General features: G+C 34.0%; 1 protein-coding gene across 8 annotated transcripts in view; it reads left to right on the top strand.

Annotated features, from left to right (window-relative positions):
- Positions 1-21,695, top strand: part of ZNF532 (zinc finger protein 532) — a 111,533-nt gene that overhangs the window by 23,807 nt on the left and 66,031 nt on the right. The window contains exon 1 of one of the 8 annotated variants that reach the window (XM_031945907.1): positions 16,947-17,198. The exons of the other annotated variants lie outside the window; for them this stretch is intronic. The gene's annotated coding sequence lies outside the window, so the exon portion shown is untranslated. Of the gene's footprint in view, positions 1-16,946; positions 17,199-21,695 lie in introns of those variants that run through there. 8 annotated transcript variants of the gene reach the window in all.

Below are 21,695 nucleotides of genomic sequence, written 5' to 3'. Positions count from 1 at the left end.
AATCACAGCAAACCATAGCAGGATATATAGTAGCAAGGAAGGGAATGCTTAATAAATCCTTCTCTTGAACTTGAGAACATTAATTGTCATCTTGTGGAGATAATTTAGACTATGATATTAGCAGCTACAAATTTCAATTCCTTTAATGCAAATAAGTTAAAAATTTCTGGAGCTATGAACATTTTTCTCAAGAAAATAACTTTAAGTGCATAGTACTTTTAATGCAGTAAGTAGCCTAGAAGTTAACCAGGTACAATTTCAAGATCCTCAAAGATCCTAATATATGTATAAGGTCCCCTGATCTATATCAATAGTTCTAAGAACATGGAATGTGTTCAATAAATGCTTGTTTAACTGATGACTAGGGCAGCTATGTGGCACAGAGGGTAGAGTGCCATGCTTGGAGTCTGGAACTCATCTTTCTGAGTTCAATTCTGGCTTCAGATACTTATTAACTGTGTGATGCTGGACAAGTTACTTACTACTATTTGTTTCACTTTTCTCCTCTGTAAAATGAGCTGGAGAAGAAAATGGCAAACCATACTAGTATTTTTGCCAAGAAAACCCCAAATGGGTTCATGAAGAGTCAGACGCGACTAAAAAATGACTGAACAACAAACCGAAGAACAGTCATCTCTACCCATGGTAACAAACCAAGTAACATACATTTTTGAAACACTTTGTAAAATAGAAGTAAGATGGTAGAATGAAAAGAAAGCCATATTTAGAGCCAAAACATGCAAATTCAAACCTTGGCTCAGCTCAAGGTCATTTGTTGAACCTCCCTTTCTTCATCTTTAACATTAGTGGACTGGACTAGGTTATTTCTGAGGCCCCTTCCACTTTTAACTATATAATCCTGTGAAGATATATAATAATTCCTTTAGATATTTGCATACTTATTTCATATAATGGAGGCAGACTGTACTCATGTTTCCTTGTGAGAAATAAATTAAATAAATTTAGAAAACATTTTTCTCAAAACATTTGGCTGCTGGTCTACTTAGTACAGAGATGCAATGGTACCATTCAGTCTCTCCTGCTTCTTGTTGAACTTTTTAATTTGTGTTTTGAAAAAGTTGCCAATCTTGAAATTTGTTCTGTTTATTTTTGAAAGATTAGGCTTATAATTATCTGAGGCATCAAGCTGGGTAATAGTTGGTACATGTCCTTGTATGAGATACATAGACTGATAAATGTTCCCTTTTTTTTTTTTTTAGCTTGGTGACTTCTATTCTAACTCGATTAACTGACAGGAGTTTTTTAACCTGACTAGGATAGCTATTTTTCAGTATAATTTGTTATCTTTTTAATTTTAAGTGTTTTAATTTACATATTTAAAAACAATTTAAGAAGGGGTCTGTCAGCTTTACCAGACTTCAAAAACAGTAAAGGATAAGAGTCTCCTTATACTATGATACTGAAAAAAAAAAATTGGTTTGCTGCCTTGTAACTTCTTCCTTATGCTATATCCATTATTATTGCTGCCTTTGTTTTTAAGGTAAGAGCCATCTCTCTTATCCTTTACTACAACTATTTAAGACAGAGAAAAAGAAACATTTGTCCTGGCAGTGGCTTTGGAGAAATCTTTTGGGTTTTCACTGTTCGTGGGATACAGGAAGTCATTCTAGCTTGATTCATCTGAAAACCAGTTAGAACAATTTTACAAATAAATCCAAATATTAGATGATTTGTAATAGGTCTGTCTCTTCCTAGTATAAACAGAAGTATTAAAATCAATGAAAAAATCATTTTAATACTTATATAATATGTCATAATTTGTCCTGAATGACTTGCTGCAGTATTGACAGTCCCATTCTTCTCACAGAGAATATGGCATCTATCTTTATTTTTCTGTAATTTTGGTCTTCTTTTTTTCTTCCCAGGTGTCAGCCCTTTAAACTTGGGTCATTTTGGACTTCTAAGAATTTCCTTTCTAACTATAGCTAGACTTAAATTTTTCTAGGAATTTGGGACATTTGTTTTAGGTTAACATTAGGTCATACATAGTTAGGACATTGTAAAACTGATATACATAATTTGAGGCTGTAAATGGATCCTAAATGGATTTTGATATTTGCAGAAGGAAAAGAATTGTCTGAGAAAAATTTCCTGTAGGGAAAGGAAAGGAAAAAACCTTTGGAATCAATCATAGTCCCCTTAATCAGGCCTTTATTAACTTTTCTTCCTCTTCCTCCATCCTTGAGTGTAACACCTCTTAGGTAGAAACTCTTAAGGAATTTTCATATATGGCTACATTGAATAAAAATGAAAAATCCGGTTGCTTGTTTTGGGTTGATACAAAAATTTAGTAAAATTTTAAGACAAGTTTCAGGATTTGGATAAATGCCTCATTATTTATTTGACAATATTGGACATGTTATACAGTTGCTTTTTACAAGTTTGATCATGTAAGACTATATAATCCAACATTTGGAGGCATAGGGTTGGATTCAAATTATACTTCTGTCACTTACTGATCTAGTCTGTCTTTGGACAAAACACCTTTCTTCTCTTGGCGTCTTTTCTTCTCTGGAAATTGAGGAAGTTGGATTAAATTGACTAGATCTCCACAATTCTTTTTAATTCTAAATCTATAATGCTCTGATTATTTTGCTTTCTTATATTTTGTTTGTTGAAATGCCTTATGGCAGATGCTTGAATAAAGGATAGTTTTTGTTATGATTAAACTTTGGCTTTTAAGTTGATGAAGTAGGGGTATAAGGTCATTTTAGAGAGTTTATCTATGTTTACTGTCAGTTTGAAAGGTCTTTTCAAGTACTGATTCTCATAACTTTGTTTCAGTATGATAGGTAATATGCTAAAGCAAAAGCACTAGCAAGCTCTGTCAAGCTGGAAAGACCTTGAATAGGTGCCAGTGATGGATTATGTATCTGTTTTTTGAGAACTATTAAAGTTCAGAGAATGTGATCATTAGATTGCCTGCAGGGTGATGAATTCTTCAGCTACAGGAATTCTGGAAGGCCATCTACTGCTATCCAGAGGGTTTGTGATCTGCAGGAAGTACCCACACTAATAAAATCACAGACCCTTGAAGTATTGAAATACCGTGTAAATGGCCCCACTAAATAGTACTCTTTGTACAAGGGACTTTGAGGATACATATACAGGAAGTATGATTTAATCCCTGCCCTGAAGGAGTTTATGGTCCACTTGAGAAACATGTGAAAAAGTCACAATTTAATACATACAAAGAAAAATAAACATGCAAAATAATATAATTCAAATTCTGCATTTTCATTAATGTTGGGAAGATAGAAGAAATAGAATCAATAGAACATCTTTAAATTAAAAAAAAGTTTTATAAATATTCCTTGTTTTCACATCACTTTTTATCACTTCCATGCTCAGAGAAAAAGAAGAAAAAAAGAAATTTAGCAAAGCTATCTGGCACATCAATCTAAATTGATGATATATAAAATGTTCTACATTGGTATCCCCTTTTCTCAAAGTGCATGTGAATAATTGGGACTTGATGGGAATCATGTTTTCCTAAGTGTAGATTCATGGGGGAAGACAGAAGGCTTTCTAGGTAGAGGAAATGGCATATGTAAAGATAGGAAAGTAGTTGAAAAGACATGATTTTTTTTTTTTCCAAAGAGAGGATGAAAAAATACAGATTTTTATAAAGAGAAAAAATAAGGTTAAAAAAAGGACATAATCCCACCGTTAAGAGCTTATAACTTAAAATAGACAGAGTGAAACATAAAAAATCCTATAAATATTTATTCATAAAAAGAGTGATTTGTCCTCTAAAGCTGACTACCTTTGGGGCTTTCAACAAGTCTCTTAACATTTCCTAGTCCACTGTTTCTTCATATCTAAAATGAAGGGATTAGATTAGAAAGCTTCTGAGGTCCCTTCTGATTGATCTCTAAACCTGTTATTATAAAAGTATGTTAGAAGTTTGTTCTTAGATCTTGAATAAACACAAATCCATTGCCTAAGATTTTCCTCTTGGTCTAAGGGTAAATTATTATTATCTGTCCTAATACTTTGCTATATATTTGCTTGGTATCTTAAATTTAAATAAAACTCGAATAGTTTTGCACAAAATATGGATTAGCAAATAATTTTATTTTTTCTCCCTGACATCTTAATAATGAAGAATAGTTAAATTTAGTCATTCCATATGTGTAATTTTCACTGAATTGAGAGTTTCCTAAGTAAATTTGGGTTGGGGAGAGAATGAACTAAAAAGGAATTACACACAATTAAACTCCTATTTGAATATTCATAGAATACAATTTCTCCAACTAAGGTTACTATTTCAGGAACTGTGATATTTGCAGTTACATAACATTGTCTGACAAAGAATGGAATTTACTGTATTTCACTGTCAACAGTTTTGTTAGTAATTTCAACATAGTAACAACATAAGCTTATAATTTTAAATGTCAGAATCAGTGTATAAATTTTTTCTTATTGTAATCTATAAAGCTGTACTTAAAGCATTAAAAGAAACATGCGTTTGATTAAGTTGTTTTCTTGAGAAAAATGCTCATAGCTCCAGTGGATTTTAATGATTATATGTATTGAAAAAGGAATTAAATTTTGCAGTTGTTCATATTATATTATAAATAATTTGACCAGTTTTCCCCAAGATGTTGATTAATGTTCCCAGGAGTTCAAGAGAAAAATTTACTTACTATTCTGCATTTCTGTATAAGAATAAAGAAAAACCATAAAAAACCTGGTTTCTCTCCCTTCCTCCTTCCCTCTTTCCTTCTCTCCTTCCCCCTCACCACTCTCTGTCTGTCTCTCCCTCTCTCTTTCTCTCTCTCTCCCTCGTGTATACACACGCACATGAAAGAAATGGGACACTAAGTTCCATTCTATATACTTTTCTTGATTTCAACTTCTCATGGTATATCTTTCAACCAAGGGCAAAGGGGGTCCCAAAAAGTTGGGTACAACTGAACAACAAAGGTCTAGGAAGACTGGAATGGTAGGAAAGATTTGGGTTATGAAGAGCTTTAAATACCCAAAGTATAGTGAATGCAGGACTTAGAAACACTTCACACATATCTACTTGTTTACTAACTGGGACTCCTTTCCTCTTTTTATATCAATTTAAACTCTTTTTTTCCCCCTCTTTAACTTTTACCTACCTCCTTGCCTGAAGGGAGGTTTGGCTTAGAGTTTGTTCCTTTTTCTGAACAGAAGTCCTTCCTAAGCTTTTCCAAGCTGAAATGCTTCTGTATTTCTCTTACCCTCATCCTTGCTATGGTGCTAAACTCATGTTTCAACTACTTAAATGTCTTTTCTTATCCTGAAATACCGAGCTTTGCTACTAAGGTCTTTATACTAGATATTTTTCTCTCTGTTTTTTAGCTCTTCTATTTGTTGTCTTCCCCATTAGAGTAACCTCCTTTGGGGTTAGTGCTCTGTCTTTCTCATCCATCCATCATCTATTTATCTGTCTATCTATCCATCCATCCATCCACCTCCCCACCCCCCACCCCCCACCCCCATTCCAGAGGTCCAGTAGAATGGGAGTTTAGACAATAGACGTGCTGCCTTCCTGGCTCCACAGCACCAATTAGGACTTGGGGCCAGGGTGGCCTCCCAGGGGGCAATTTGAGTTTCAAACCTGCTTATCAATCAAAGTTATAACCTCTAACCCTTGAAAAGGACGAAACCCAGGAATCTATGTTTGTCTGCTAAGGGGAAACCAGAGGTGCTTTGAAAAGGGCTTGGGATCAGAGCTTACAGCCTTGACTCTAATTAGTTAGCACCTGATTATTGACTGGAAATGTAAAGGCTGTGAATAAAGGAGAAAAAGCTGTGAGTCAAAGAGAAAAAGACATTTAAAGAGTCATAGAATCAACAATCAATTTTAAGCACCCACTATGTGCTGGGCACTATGCTAGGTGTATTAGGCCTACAAAGACAGAATGGAATCAGTTTGCCCTTCAGAACCCACATTCTATGGAGAAAAGCCATATATACATATAAATATATACAAAATACATTCAAAGTATATTTGGGGCAGCTAGGTGGCACAGTGGATAGAGCCTTAGCCCTGAAGTTAAGAAGACCCAAGTTCAAATCTGGTCTCAGACATTTAATACTTACTAGCTGTGTGACTTTGGGCAAGTTAACCCCAATTGCCTCAGCTAAAAAAATTATATATATATATGTATATGTATATACAAAGTAAGCACAGCATAATTTTGGCATTAGATGAATTAAAATTTATAAAGTATCTTATTGTATGACCATAGATATAGAGCTTAAATAAGGGACCCAATGCTATCTAGTTCAACTTCCTCATTTTATTGATATGGAAAATAATACTTATGCAGCTTAACTGACTTGTCAGAGGCTCATAAGTGTATAGAATGATGGAGGCAGAATTATAAGCAACATCTTTTGACTCCAAAGTCACTTTGGAGATTGATAGGATTGTGTTGCCTTCTGGGAGCAGCCAGGTGGTACAGTGGATAAAGTGCTGGATCTGGAAACTTGACTAGGGATAATAATAGCCCCAACCTCATAGAGCTGTTGTGAGGGTCAAATGATAAAATATTTATAAAGCACTTTGCAAAATTTAGAGTGCTTTACAAATAATAACTCTTGTTAGTTAGAGCTGGAAGATAATGGAAATAATTTGGAGATAATTCAGTTCAGCTTCCTTTCTACAGATGACAAAATCGAGAAGTGAAAAGACTTTCCCTTTGTCACACTGCTAATGAGTGGGTGATAATTCTGGCTAGCAAGAGCTTGAATTTAAACTTGGTTTCTGACTTAGTGCTCTTTGCAATTTATCACTATCAACCCAGTGCCCATTGCAATCAATGCACCACTTGTAACATTATTATTATGGGACTATGTTAAAAAAAATTCCAAATAGCCAAGGAAAATAATGGTAGTAGAAAGAATCCTGACCTGAGTCAGGAGATCAGAGTCTTGGTTCTAATCCCAGTTTAGCCATTTTGAACTTATTTCCTGGGTCTTTCAGTTTGCTTATCTACAAGAATACCGGTCTTTTCCAATTATAAAATTATGTCATTTGCAAATTGACTTCTGGAAAACAACCTCTTTGTAAACTGGAAACTGATAGCTCTATGAGATTATTTATCAAATTAGCATTGGATATATTTACCCTAGAATTGGATGGGTCCTCAGTGCTAAACTGTGATAGGGACTTTATTTGGGAACACATTTATTCTATAGAATGCTATGAGTTTAGTTCAGGAAAGTAAGAAAATAATATGAATGGGGTGACTAGTAATAGAGAAGTTTTGAAAAATATGTAAGATTTAACCAGTTAGAGGATCATACAGGGTAGGGCTGTGTTAAGAGCACAAGCATAGGAAGCAGGAAAGTGCAAGACATATCATGATGAGAAGGTCAGTTTAACTGTATCTGAGGGTTTGGCAGGCAGTAGTGGTACATAATACTAAAAAAGTATCTGTGGCCAGAATGTAGAAGGCTGTTTAAAGTTTAAAAGCTTTGAATATCCTTTAAGGCCATTATTTCCCACTGATTTCTTAAAAAAGGACCCTTCTAGGAAACTGTTGATGTTACTAATATTTCCCCCTCAAATTGTGAAATATAAAGTAATGTATGCATAAGTGATTATTACCCATAATAATTTCTCCATTTCAAAATAGTTAACGTCCTCATTTTATGTTGTAGAATTTCCTTTATCCTAGAAAATTTCCATATCCCAGGGCATATGACTCTTCTAGCCTAGCCAGTATTCCATCAGTCTGCTTCATGCCCCAAAGGGGTTCCATGGACAAATTAGTTCATAGGATACTCTGCTTTAAGTTGTGGGAGCAGGCCATGACTATAGGAAAGATGTTCTACATAACAATATGCAGGATATGTTGGAGGTAATTTGGTAGTGTAGTGGATAAAGTACTGTACTTGAAGTTAGAATGAATTTAGTTCCATTATACCTTCAGATGATTAGTAGTTATATGATCCTGGAAAAGTCATTTAACATGTCTCAGTCTCAGTTTTGTTATTTGTAAAATACAGATAATCACAGTATTTTAGAGGGTTCTTGTGAGGATCAAATGAGATAATATATGGAAAGCTTTTTGCAAATTTACAGCTGGAGACTGGAGGAGAAAGATTGGATGAACTATTTATAAAGTTTCTAAAAGTTTTCTTAAAGCTTTCATACTGTGAGTCTAAGAGGATCAATTAAGAAACTATTATTGCAGGCAATCAAGTATTTACCAATACTTACTAGTGCCAGGCAATTGGGCTGAAGATATAAAGAAAGGAAAAAAAAGCATAATTTTGTCCTTAAGGAGTTCACATTTTAATGAGGCAAACAATATGGTAATGACTACGTACATAGTATGTTCATACATATGTATATAACAGTGTTCCATATATTTGCAGTATAAATGGAAGGAAATCTCCAAAGGAAGATATTATAACGAATATGGAAATGTGGTAGAAGAGTTGCATATGTTTAACCTATATCAGACTGCTTTCTATCTTGAGGAGGAAGAAAGTAGAAAGAAAATAAAGTACTACATGTCTGTTTGTCTATATTTGTGTCTGTACATATATATGCATGTGTGCGTGTATATATATATATATATATATATATATGCATGTATTGTGTGTGTGTTTCAAGGAAGATGCTGACAGTGTGTTGGATCAGAAAAGAATATAAAGAATATAAAAGAATATAAAGATACAGGGGTAAAAGAAGGAACTAGATTTGAGGAGATGAATTTTCATTTAGATGGTGATATTGTACAGCCCAGTATGAAATATCTCCCTGAGAGTTAGATTTGGGGAGCTAGAACTCAGGAGCAAAATTAAAAGCTACAGTTTTAGAATTGGGAATCATCAATATAGAATGATGATTGGGGCCATGGCACATGTGGGAGTGAGTCTCTAAAGGAAAGAGTATACGGAGTCAACTGACACATTTATTAATGGCGTGCTGTATGCCAGACGTTGTGCTCAGCCCTGACAAAAACCAGAGACAACAGAATTAGCTTTGAAGGATATTCTGTGTTTTTTTGAATCTTGTCCCTGTTGTATGTGTTAGACAATATGGATTTCTTTCAGCATTTGTTAAACATTTTATGATGAACTCTTGGCATTAAGTTTTCCTATAAAATATGTCTTATTTAATGGTCATGGCAACTCCTCACCAGCATTGTTATTAATTGATGAGGAAAAAATTCAGTGATGGGACAACTTCTGGATTTGGAAGCAGAGGACCTGGGTCTATATGCTAATTTTGCCATTTGTTACTTGTGTGAATTTGGGCAAGGAACTGACCTTTGGGCTTCAGTTTCCTCCTCTGTAAAATGTGGGACTAAATAGCCTATAAGGACAAAATGTATGATCATTTGATTTCTGATTACAAGATTCTTGCATTAGTAACAAATTAATCACCCTGTATATATATATATATAGGGTGTGAATAAGAGAGCAAGTAATAACAGTCCTTAATGTTAGCTGTAATCAGGATGGTATGCTAATGAGTACTACAGAAACTCAATCTGGTCTATGGATATTCTTTCCTTACAGGTGGGTACTCACTCGTACCTGGAAGTCTGGAAAAAAAGTACGAATGTAAAAATACTAGATGAAGAAAATCATATTTGAACTTACGAGTTCAAAAAACAGTTTCTTGAATATTTGTCTTTGAGAGTTATTTATAAGACTGGCAAGGGTGAAATAGAAGCATATTGATAACAGATAAGAAATTGAAGAATTCTTTTGCATGCCTTCTACATTTTATATATGGTTTAGACATTTCAGGAATCTTTTCTCCATTTTCATAACCATAAGTCCACCCAAATTATGTTATGTTCTTTGAATGCCATAGAAAGACTTTATTATATATCTTATTTTCTCTTCAACCTATCCTAACCTCATATCAATTTGTTCTTTCTGCAGAACTGTTTTTTTTCTTTTTCACTATTCATGAACCTACATTCATTTGTTATCTCCACCCATTTATTCTTTTTCTGACCATAACTTTTTCAGAAGATGGCTTATGAGCCCTTGACTTGGATTTTTGTAGTAATAATATCTTCAAAAGACTAATGCTCTTCTTTGTTTAGGGATCAAGCACTACAGGGAATCTATATTATGGGTGTGACTTGAATCTTAACCATAATGTAATACATACTGGTCTGGGTATTAGCTATAGATTTTAGTTCAGTGTTATTTTTGGTGTGTTATTTCTACTTCTTGAAGTATATTTTCCAGGAATTTGTCACTTCAAAACATTTATTTATTTATTTAGATTATTTATTTATTAATAATTTAATGAAATGTCATAATTTATAATTATTTAATTATAAAAGTTAATTATTTAAAGAAACTTTTAAATATTTAGGTGAAAGCTTACATTAAACTAAAACTGAGCTGTGTTAGAGATTTGGATTTAAAGTTCCAAGTTATGATATGGTTAGGCCTTTTTCGGGGAATGAGAAGAATATTATCTTTAATCAAAGTGTTAACTACTAGAACAGTATACATTTACAGTGAAATATGAAATTATTTCCTCTCTTCATTGAATGTTTTTTGTGGAAAAACCTTTTGGGGGCCAGCTTTAATTGTGCCTACCTTCCAGTCTTACATGAAGATCAGTGAGATAATAATTGCAAAGTGCTTAGTCAGCACAATGCCTGGCACATAGTAAAAATTATATGAATGTTAGCTGCTGCTGACTTTTTAAAAATTACTTCCTATGTCCAAAAGAAAAAGGAATATAAATTTCCATTCATTAGCATTTCACCCCTATCCCCCACTCAATTTCCTAAAGTACTATTGCTTTTTGGAATTAAGAATCTAGTTCTGGAGCAATATAAGAGTCTTTTGGGAAGATTTATGACTAAATCACAAACTGTTCTTTCGGAGGAGAATAATTCACCCATAATCAAACTACAAAACCAAAATGTTATACAGATCTTATGGCAAGATAGGGTTGCCAATCTATGACAGATGATGTTGTTTCTAGAGATGAAGAGATTAGAAAGCCTCCATGAAAATCGGCATCCAGCACTAATTGCTTTGTAGTAGTTTACTGAACCGGGCAGAATTGTCTAAAATACTTGGATGATTTTTCAAGGATTCTGTTTTCAAAAAAAATTGCTCACAGTTTTTTTCTGTGGTCACGTCAATGTAGTTATCCTCGTTTTATAGATTAAAAAATAGATGATAAAAGAACATTAATATGAAAACTAGAATGGAAGAATGAGGGACTGTCCAAAACAAGATACCTTTGTGGCAGGGAATAAGTGTTTTTATAGTGCCTACTAAGTGTTAGGCACTAAGCCTTTTATAAACACCAATCTTGTAAGGTAGGTACTATTAATATCTCCATTTTATAGGTCAGGAAACAGACACAAGCTGAAGTTGTGACTTTCCCAGGATTGCACAGTTGTTAAGTGTCTGAGACTAGATTTGAATTCAGATCTTCTTGATCCACATCTAGAGGTCTATCCACTGCCACCAGTTTCTAATAAAATAAAATAAAATAAAAAATCTTTTTATTAGGGTAATAACTTACTCGATTTCTGGGCAATTGTTCTATGTTAAAAAAAATCCATTACATTAAAGCAAAGCACCTAATTTGGCATATGGAAGTTGTTACCACAGAAGATTGTATGGGTCCTTGTTTCTGTCATTCCTGGAAATATTAGACAAGTGATATCCCTACAAGTGATTGTTCTCACTTTATAGAAGTGGACTATTCTGCAGAGCTCTAAGTAAGGCTATTTTCAAATAACATGGATATGGGAAAAGGAGTTAGTTAGGCAGGAAGGGAGCTACACACCCTTGGAGGGATCCCCCCTCCCCCAGCATTGGAGGACATGTGGAGTTTGGGGATAGAGAAATAAGAGCAGGAGGAGTGTGTAGGCTGGGGCTAGCTGTGTGTCCTGGAGAGCATGTGGGATGGACAAATGGGACTGAACACAGACAAGAGGGAATGGATGACATATGTGGATCTGATGATCTCTATGAGGGTCTATTCTTCTGCTTTTATTTGGAGATTATTTTTTGTTTGTTTGTATTTTTTGCAAGGGAGTGATGAGAATCCAAGTGCCAAGCCAAGGGGCAGAAGTAGAGAGAGGAAAAAGCATGGTATTATATAATAAAGTTAATATAACTTTTTTTTTATGCAGAGTTTTTAATTCATTTCGCGTAAAGCAAATTTACTTAAAGCAAGAGCTTTCTACATATATTATTTATCAAACAGATTCATAGGAAAGAACAATTGACACAGTTGTTAATTGGATGTTATTGTTTACAATTATTTTTAAAGCCCACTACTTAAGGAAGTGGCTTTGCCTTGGCAAGGGGCCATTAGTGAATATTATACTTTTAATTTCTAGAAATATATTTGAGATACATAAGTTTCATGTTGAGAAGCTAGATATATTGGGAATAGGCCTTACTTAAACAAATAAAAAAAATCACTTGGAAAATAGAGGGCTAAGCAGAAACCCAATCCATAAATGTATCAGATATCCCCTGAGAAGGAATTAAACAGAAATCCAGCCCTCTAGTCATTTCTAAATGGAATCAGGATTTTGTTGTTTAGTCATTTCAGTCATGTGTGAGTTTTTGTGACTGTAGTTAGGTTTTTCTTGACAAAGATAATGGGGTGATTTTTCATTTCCTTCTCTACTTCACTTTTACAGAAGAGGAAACTGAGGCAAAGAGGGCTAAGTGACTTTCCCAGAGTTAACACTGTTAGCATTTGAGGCCAGATTTGAACTTGGGTCTTCCTACCTCCTGGTCTGGCACTCTAGCCACAGAACTACTTTTAAATTTTCTTTTTAATTTTTCTGGAATTTACTTAGAACAGCCAAGGGCAGTGGAGAGACTTACTATCAGGAAGACCTATGAGAAATTTCCTTGCTGATTCTAGGTAGAATAATGAAAAATATCTGCTCAACCTTCTGGAACTGTGCCATATTAATACATTCTCCATTCCTGAAGTGTTCTAACTTCACTCAAATTGTTATTGCTCTCTTGTTTTTTTCAAATGAGAATGAAATACTAAAGATTAATCAAGTCACTGATTTAGAGCAGGGAAGAATTTAACTATAAGTACCCATTAGCATGTTGATGATTTGGTCTTTTCTTGGCAGCTGCAGGAGTAAGAATATCTTGATTCTATGTGAAGAACTTAGAGTAATCAATCAATTCCTCAGCATATATTTCTTCTTTAATACTTGAGTGGAATTTTAACCATATCATCATGGTACTTTTGCAGAATGTAATCCACCATTCTTTCTTATCCTGTGTGATTCTTGTCTATGTAGTTACATAAATCCTCCATTGAGGATTTATTCAGTTCACCAGAAGCTTCTTTCTAGGCTTTTTTTTTACATTTTGCATAGATGGAAAATAAAAATAATTTTTTTCAAAAGTAAAAAAATTAATTTCATAGATGTCATTGCCATGTTGTTCATCATTAACACCATGTGCCACATTCCCTTCTCCTTTTCCAATAATAGCTATTCTTGAAAATATAGTATATTCCACTTCTCAAATGTAAAGCATCATTGATAAAATATTGCAGCTTGCTTTAACATTTGCCTTTCTTTATCCTTTGGATCACTTTTAATTTTGATTATTTTTTTTATTAAGATGATTATGTGGAGACATAAAGCATCCTTTCCCCACCTTTAAATATTAAGAAATAATCTTCTCTAGTCTGAAGGTCTTTTCTGACTTGTTTCAATGAAGAACTTGTTCAGTTGTATGTCGTGCAATTTTTCATGACCTCATTTGGGATTTTCTTGGCAAAGCTACTGGAGTAGTTTGCCCTTTCTTCTAGCTCATTTTATAGGTGAGGAAAAGGAAGCCAACAAGATTAAGTGAATTATAGTCACTGAATTATAGTCACACAGTGTCTGAGATTAGATTTGAACTCAGATTTTTCTAATAGTAGGACCATTCAGCCACTTAGGTGTGCTAAAGAATTTATCAGTGTCTAATTAACTTTTTGGGTCAGTAAACATTGTATTATTCACCTGCTATGGGTCCGACACTGTGCTAAGCACTAGATGTATAAAGAAACAAAGGATAGTCCCTACTCTCAAGAAACTCACTTTTTAAAATAGTATTTTATATTTCCAAATACATGCAAAGATAATTTTCAACATTCACTTTTGCAAAAATCTTGTGTTCCTATTTTTTCTTATTTACTTTCTCCTCCCCAAGATGGCAAGCACTTTTATATAGGTAAAACATATGCAGATCTTCTAAACATATTTCCATATTTGTCATGTTGTGCAAGAAGAATCAGATCAAAAGGGGAAAAATATGAAAAAGGAAAAAAAAAACAAGAAAACAACAAAAAAAGGTGAAAATACTATATTATGATCCATATTCAGTCTCCATAGTTCTTTTTCTAAATGCATAAAACACATATTGGATTGCCTTGAATCACCTTATTGTGAAAAAGAGCTAAGTTTATCACAGTTGATTATTATATAATCTTATTACTGTGTGCAGTATCTCTTGGTTCTACTCATTTCACTCAGCATCAATTCATGTAAGTGTTTCCAGGCTTTTTTGAAATCAGCCTGCTCATCATTTCTTATAGTACAATAATATTCTATTATTCCATAATATTCATATACCATAACTTATTCAGCCATTCTCCAACTGATGGGCATCCACTCAATTTCCAGTTCCTAGTCACTACAAAAAGGACTGTTAAAAACATTTTTGCACATGTGGGTCCTTTTCCCTTTTTATGATCTCTTTGAGATACAGAGCCAGCAGAGATACTGCTGGATCAAAGACTATGCACAGTGCCAAAGTCCTTTAACATAGTTCCACACTGCTCTCCAGAATGGTTAGATCAGTTCACAGCTCCAACAACAATGTAGTAGTGTCCCAGTTTTCTCACATCCACTCTAACATTTATAATTATCTTTTCCTATCATCTTAGCCAACCTGAGAGGTACGCAGTGGTACCTCAGAATTGTCTTAATTTGCATTTCTCTAATTGATAGTGATATAGAGAATTTTTGCATATGACTAGAAATGACTTTAATTTCTTTGCCTGAAAATTGTCTGATTTATATCCTTTGATGGTTTATCATTTGGCCAATGGATATTGTATTCTTATAAATTTTAGTCACTTCCCCATATATTTTAGAAATGAGTCCTTTATCAGAACTCTTGGATATAAAACTTTTTCCCCAGTTTTCTGAGGAGCTCACTTTTTAGTGGAGGAAACAATATGCAGTTCTCTTGCTTTAAGGTCTTTTTTTCTTCAACCAAAGGCTTTTTTTTTTTGCCTGAAGAAACTGGGTAAAAGTTGAGGAAGGAATTCTGGACTCCATTAGTATGGAGTTGGGGTGATGATAGGAAAATGAGAGGGATGCCCTTGATTAAGAGAATTCTTCTTTAGGAGAATTACCTTTTCCCCTCCACCTTAACCTAATTAGGGTTTGATTACTTAAGTTAATAGAAGTATTTCTTGAGTTCACCTTTAAATGAAAGGAGAGAATCCTTAGTGGGAGTAATAGAAAAAAGTTTTAGAAAAAGTGCACTAACATTTTAAATGACTATTGTTCTATTTGGTAATCAGCTCTGTTTGATAAATGAATCCATACTTTGTAAATATATTTTATCTTGTGAAATTTGTCTTTGATTCAGAAAACTATAAATGGTCACTCCAAAAAATATGACATATCAGAGAGATTTCCAGAGACAAGGGCAAACTACCTCTTTGGACTTTTCTTTTCCTTATAGAATAGTTTAATTAATAAGTATTCAGTGGTAGCTATGTGTCCCAAAGCTCCAAAGCGGAGTAAAGATCTTTTACTATCAACAGTGGTGTTCTGGTACTACATGATCTCTAATTTTATAGTGTCATTGGGATTTTCAAAAGAAAAACAAAACAAAGCAAAAATGACATTAGTAACAAAAACCACTTTTTTATTGATTTGTGAAGATTCAGTGAGTCATTTTCTTTATGTTTCCAGTAGATTGTAAACTCCATGAGATTATGGATTGTATCTTCTAAATCTGTCTTTTCCAAAGCTCTGTAAGGCACAGTGCTTTGCATGTGGCTGAAGCTTTATAAATAAATACTTGTTCAGTTGAATTATATGTCACATAAATCAGTATTGTAGGTGGTTAAGCAAGATTAGGTTACTGGGCTCTTTATGTACCTGTCTACTTCAGCAAGAACTGAAATATGAGAGAGGTAAGAAGAGGTATGGGGCTGAAGGTGTGTAATCCTGTGGGATACCAGCTGCTTTTATATGACTAGAAAATGACTACTTGGCCATAGGCAAGCAGAAAAGATGGAAGTCGGTTTCTTTTTTTAGCACTCACTAACTGGAGCAAAAAACCCAGATCTCATTGTATTTGTGATTTAAGAGGAAATGAAAACAACATTCCTCTCCCTGTAGCTTCTGTGAAGTCCTCAGGTGATGCATAAATTAAATCTTTAAGAAAATAAATAAATAAAAATTTTCACTGTCCTTATTCACTTTGGGGGGGTCTGTTAGATGAATAGAATGTTTGTTGGGCCTGGAGGCAGGAAGACTCATTTTCCCTGTGTTTGACTCAGAGATTTCCTAACTGTATGACCCTGAGTAAACCACTTAACCAATTTACTTTACTTCCCCATAGGTAAAATGAGCTTAAGATGGAAATGGCAAATCATTGCAATATTTCTGCCAAGAAAATTGTAAATGGGGTTATGAAGAGTCAGACATGACTGAGCAACAAGCCACTTTTAGGGAGGCAAGGCGCTTACAAAAAATGTTTATTTTGTGTGTGTGTGTGTGTGTGTGTGTGTGTGTGTATACACATACACACAAATCTATATAATAATAATAATTTTTACAAGTACTTGCTATGTTCTAGGCATACTTTATATGTACATGTGCACACAAACACACATATTTATGTATACATGCACACACACACACACACACACATATATACACATACACACATACACTAAAGGAACAGCAGCTTTGAGTGGAACTATTTCAGGCCACCCATAACCTTTTTTTCTTTAGAGGACTGCAGCCATAGTTCACTACAGCTGCTCCAGGGATGTAGCCGGTCAGTTATTTTTCATTTGGCAACAGAACTGACATCTGTTCTCAGCTGGGCTAGGAAAAGCTGAGAAGAAGGAAGCAGAGCCACTGCACAAGTAGCTTTCCTGACTTAGTGCTTCAGATGGACATGCAGTGAGTAGATCTTTCCCCTAAGTTAGCAATTCAGTCTGATTGAGGTGGGCTAGGGGCAGATGGGAATAAAGAATGGGGTAGAAATTAATTTTACTCTTCATTTGAGTTAGCCTTTGATAAATGAAGCAGGAATGAGAGCTCTGAACATTAAGGAGAGTAAGAAGGAAATGGGGGTGGAGGATGAAGAAAAGAATTAAAGTTTTATATAGGAAAAGACACTTGTTAAAATCCAATAATTTAAGAAAAGACTATTTCTTGTCCCCTGCCCATGTATCTTTTTAAAAATAATCACTGGGGTTTATTCTATTCTTCTTTGAAGAAAAATTAAAATATAAAATGCTCTGAATGTATGATTTTAAATGATATTTTCATGTGGATATGTGAATTAAAAATAGCTAAAGCTGTTATTAGAAAATAAAATTAAGGAAAATCTATATAGTAAAATCTATTAAAACTAACAGTTGAGGGAATTTTTTTTAAAAAATAGTTCAGTGGAAAAAAAAGTAGACACTGACAAGATTCAGCCAGCCAGATGTTTCTAGAAATGAAATAGTGACAAGAAAAGCACTGTCTCCCCAGAGGATTATGGGCCCTGCTTTAACACTATCATTATTTTATGGAATTATTATTTTATATATATAGCATTATCAGCATATTATTTATTTGTGAAAACAAGGGATTGGAATGATTTACATTTCCCTGATTTTAATCTAAAAATACTAAATTCAGTTAAAGATGATAAAAATTTCTGCCACTTCTAGATAACCTTTATGGATTCAGATATTGGCTAGTATTCCAACATCTTTCTAGCTGTGTTTCAGGTATATAATCTTTTCTGAATAAGGGCAGTTTCTATCCCAATTTCTTCTTTCATGGCTATGTCTTTTACCTTTGCTTAGCTTTTTTCAGTTGGAATTCAGAAGGTATTCCGTAAGGGATAGTTCTTTACTAGGATGCAAGATAAAGGGGGCTAATTGTGGGGTTGGCAGCTTTATTGAGAGAGAGAGAGAGAGAGAGAGAGAGACAGAGAGATCTAGAGAGAGAGAGAGAGCTTATGTTTTTGATGATTATGGCAGGTGATGGAAAGGATTATAGAGGTTTTCATTTTATTACCTTCTATGGCAGATAGAATTACCATGTGACATTGGAAAAATGACGTAAGCTCCTTCTTCTTTTACTGTAAATTGTGCCAGTCTAAATTTATGTATATACGTGTGCATGCAGAACTATTCAAAGCTGTTGGATAAATTATACAAATACACATCTTATTTTGTGAAATGGGAGGCCATTTTTATAGAGTTTATACTCAAACGAAAATAACAGCATTTGATGCTTTGGGGCAAGATGTGTTTTATTAGAAACAGATAGATTAGAAGACTGATTATGATTTAATAACTCAAACATTCTTTCTAGAAAGGAAATTGCTAAGAAATTCAGGATTCTTTTTCTTAAAGAAAATCCATATTTTATTTTTTAATGATTTAAAAAAGAAACAATTAGAACAATAGCATGTAGGAAAACTTACAACTATCAACATTTACCTTTATATTAGATATAGCTTTTCAAAAATTAAATGAGAACATTAAATATTTCTTTCCAAAAGGAAAACTTGATTTTGACTTCCAGAATGTGGGAAGGGAAAAGTAATAGGACATTATGATTGTGGGTATGAAGAACATTTCTAAAAACCAAAAAAGAAGTGTGAGGTTACAGATAGTAGTATTTATTACACTGATTATATAAACCCAGAGATATGAACCAACCTTCAGAAAAGCAATCTTCTTGTGTTTCAGACAATGTGATACCTTCTAAATTGGCCGGTGTACTCAGACCATTATGCCTGTTAAGCATTTTTGGTTTATAGCTGAAACTTAGGTCAGTGAAAGAGGCCAGCACCTATTCCTCAAAACCACTGAAACTCCATTTGTAGACCTTCCATCTTTCCAAGATGTTTCATTATTTTTCTTCCCTGGTTTGGTTCACTAATCCTCACCCTCTTTTTCCTTTCTCCTTTCTTCCAAGAGATGCAATTTGTAGAAAAGTATATTGTGAAGTGCACTGCAGCCAGATAGAAATGGCTTTGCTCAGTGCACAAATAAGGACCTCTTGACTTTGATAATGATAAACAGGAGCTGGATGTCCTAGGGTGCCATCTTTGACACAGGTTCAAGTTCAGTGGTACATCTCTCCTAGTTGCCAGATCCTAAATTCCTCTCATTATAAAGAGTTTTTCTATGCAGTGTGATATCAAAATCAATATTTTTCCTGCATGGATCTGTGAACTAACTTAGCTTTGGGTTTGGCAGCCAGTTTTTACTTAACACAAGTGGACCCTTTTGCAGACCTCTCCCTCTCCTTATGGGGATTTTTAGATGCTGCCCCCTCCCCAACTCTGCTGACAGCAGCTAGAGTGGCTTCAGTTCCCGGGGTCCATACCAGGAATCCTAGCTGAAATAAGGTAGGGGAGTGGAATCTAATTTACCTAAAGCAACAACTATTTCCAATAGTGGTTTCAGATAATGTTTTAAAGGAAAGGGGGAAGGCTCTTTAGACAAGTCCAACACAAAAGAGATGAGCAGAAGGATATTGTAGAAAGAGCAATGAACTTGGAAAGAGGAGACCTATATTCATCTCCTAGTTCTATTAGTTGATGTTTTTCTGAGTCTCAAATGGGAATGGGAATGCTTGACTTTTCAGCCCTCCAAGTTGTTCGAAGAGAGCTTTAAGGGCTACAAAATGGAAATTATTTATTTGTTTTTATTATTAGGGACCACAAATTAAAGATTATTAAGTGATGTAGTAGTATGACCTTCTTTTTCATTCTTCTTCCCTGCCTACTTTTTTTTCCCCTTTTTTTCTTCCTTTTTCATAATAACCATCATGGATAAGTAATTGTTGACACCATAAAAATCCAAATTAGTGTCCCAAATATTCACATGTGTTTGAAGCCTTTTCCAAGTATCTTGATTCTTTGTAAAAACAATCAGTAGTTAACTTAGCTTAACATAGCTTATTGCTCACTGGGGTTTTTCTCCCCATATGTTATTTAATATGGTTTTTTTTTTCATTACCGTAAAAAAATTTTTCTTAAGTATTCACCTTCTTGTGGGATATACTGGGTACTATACTTACAGAGTATTTGACTTTTCTCTGGTTCCTACCTGGTAGAGGTCTGACACTATGAATTATTTGAAATTCTGTAATGTCTCTTATTCAGTTTTCATAAATGCTTACATTTATAAAGGAGGAACTAATTTCATAAACTGAGTGCAATTAGAAACTAAGAGAGAATGAACCAAACTTACTTAGTCCTATAGTTCTAATATCTGAGAAGAATATATATTTATGTATGTGTGTATCTATATCTATATATTTTCTCACTCCCACTATATATACCACTCACTCTCACACTCACTCTCACTCACTGTTTTTTTTTTTTAATTTAAACTGAGGTTTTCAGGATGGTTAATGAGTCTTAAATTATATTACTTTATTCTCTTTTCCAGTTGTTCTAGTATTTCCAGCTTGTTATGGAAGCATTGATCTCTGTTTTGTTTATTCTAATTTTCAGAAAGTTCATGTCTTGGATAAGGCTTACCACTCTGTTCTAACCTACTTATTCTCCTTCCAGTTCTTAAGAATTTTGTTTCATTTTAAAAAATTCTCTCCATTTCTTCAAGATATTCATGTAGTCCTTGTGGAAAATTAATTTTCCCCTTTGAATCTCTGTTTCCAGGTATTGTGGAGTTTTTTTTGTTTTTTTTTTTTGATTTGCAATAATTTTTGTTACTGGCATGGAGGTGTAGGGTAGTGTGCTTCCTATTCAGGAGTCATCATGTGACAAAAATTTGTTATGTCTTATTGCTTTACCCTTTACAGCATCTGTTTGAATCCCTTCTCCTTCTCTCACTCATATACATGGTCACCACCTTAGTCCAGGCCCTGATTTTTCTCTCTGCTTTTCATTTTCCATTTTTCTAACTTATGCTTGTGAAGTTTAAAAAGTTAAGAGACATATTTTTGGGATAAATTAATCATTTTATTAATAAGGCTAGCATTTATTAATAAAAGAGGTGAGTGTCATTCTCAAATGTCAAAGGCCCTCATAGCAGAAGACTCTAAAGATTAACAGTTAATGAGAAAATGAGTATTATAATGAGAGGCTAGACCTATTTTAAGGAACTTTGATTATACTTTTTACTTCTAAATCACCCCTAGCCTTGGGCAGTCTAATCAAAGAATTTATCCCCACCCAAATCTGAGCAGAACACAGTGGGATTAAATTCCTTGTGAGATTGGGTGAGATTTTACCAAGACTGAGAAAGAGTCTATTCTATCTCATTATCAGCAATGTCCTTCAAGAAACTGAACTTTGAAATGAGGATCTCCACTAAACCTTTGGTTATTAAGAATCATTTCTTTTATGCTCCACATAACTGCAAAGTATATAATGTTGCCTTACTCAGAAAGCTACTATGGTTCCATGTTACTTAAAGA

This window comes from Sarcophilus harrisii, chromosome 1, assembly GCF_902635505.1.
Source record: "Sarcophilus harrisii chromosome 1, mSarHar1.11, whole genome shotgun sequence".
Lineage (NCBI taxonomy): Eukaryota > Metazoa > Chordata > Mammalia > Dasyuromorphia > Dasyuridae > Sarcophilus > Sarcophilus harrisii.
The sequence above is the reverse complement of the archived record's forward strand: the minus strand, read 5'-3'. Positions and strand labels throughout refer to the sequence as shown.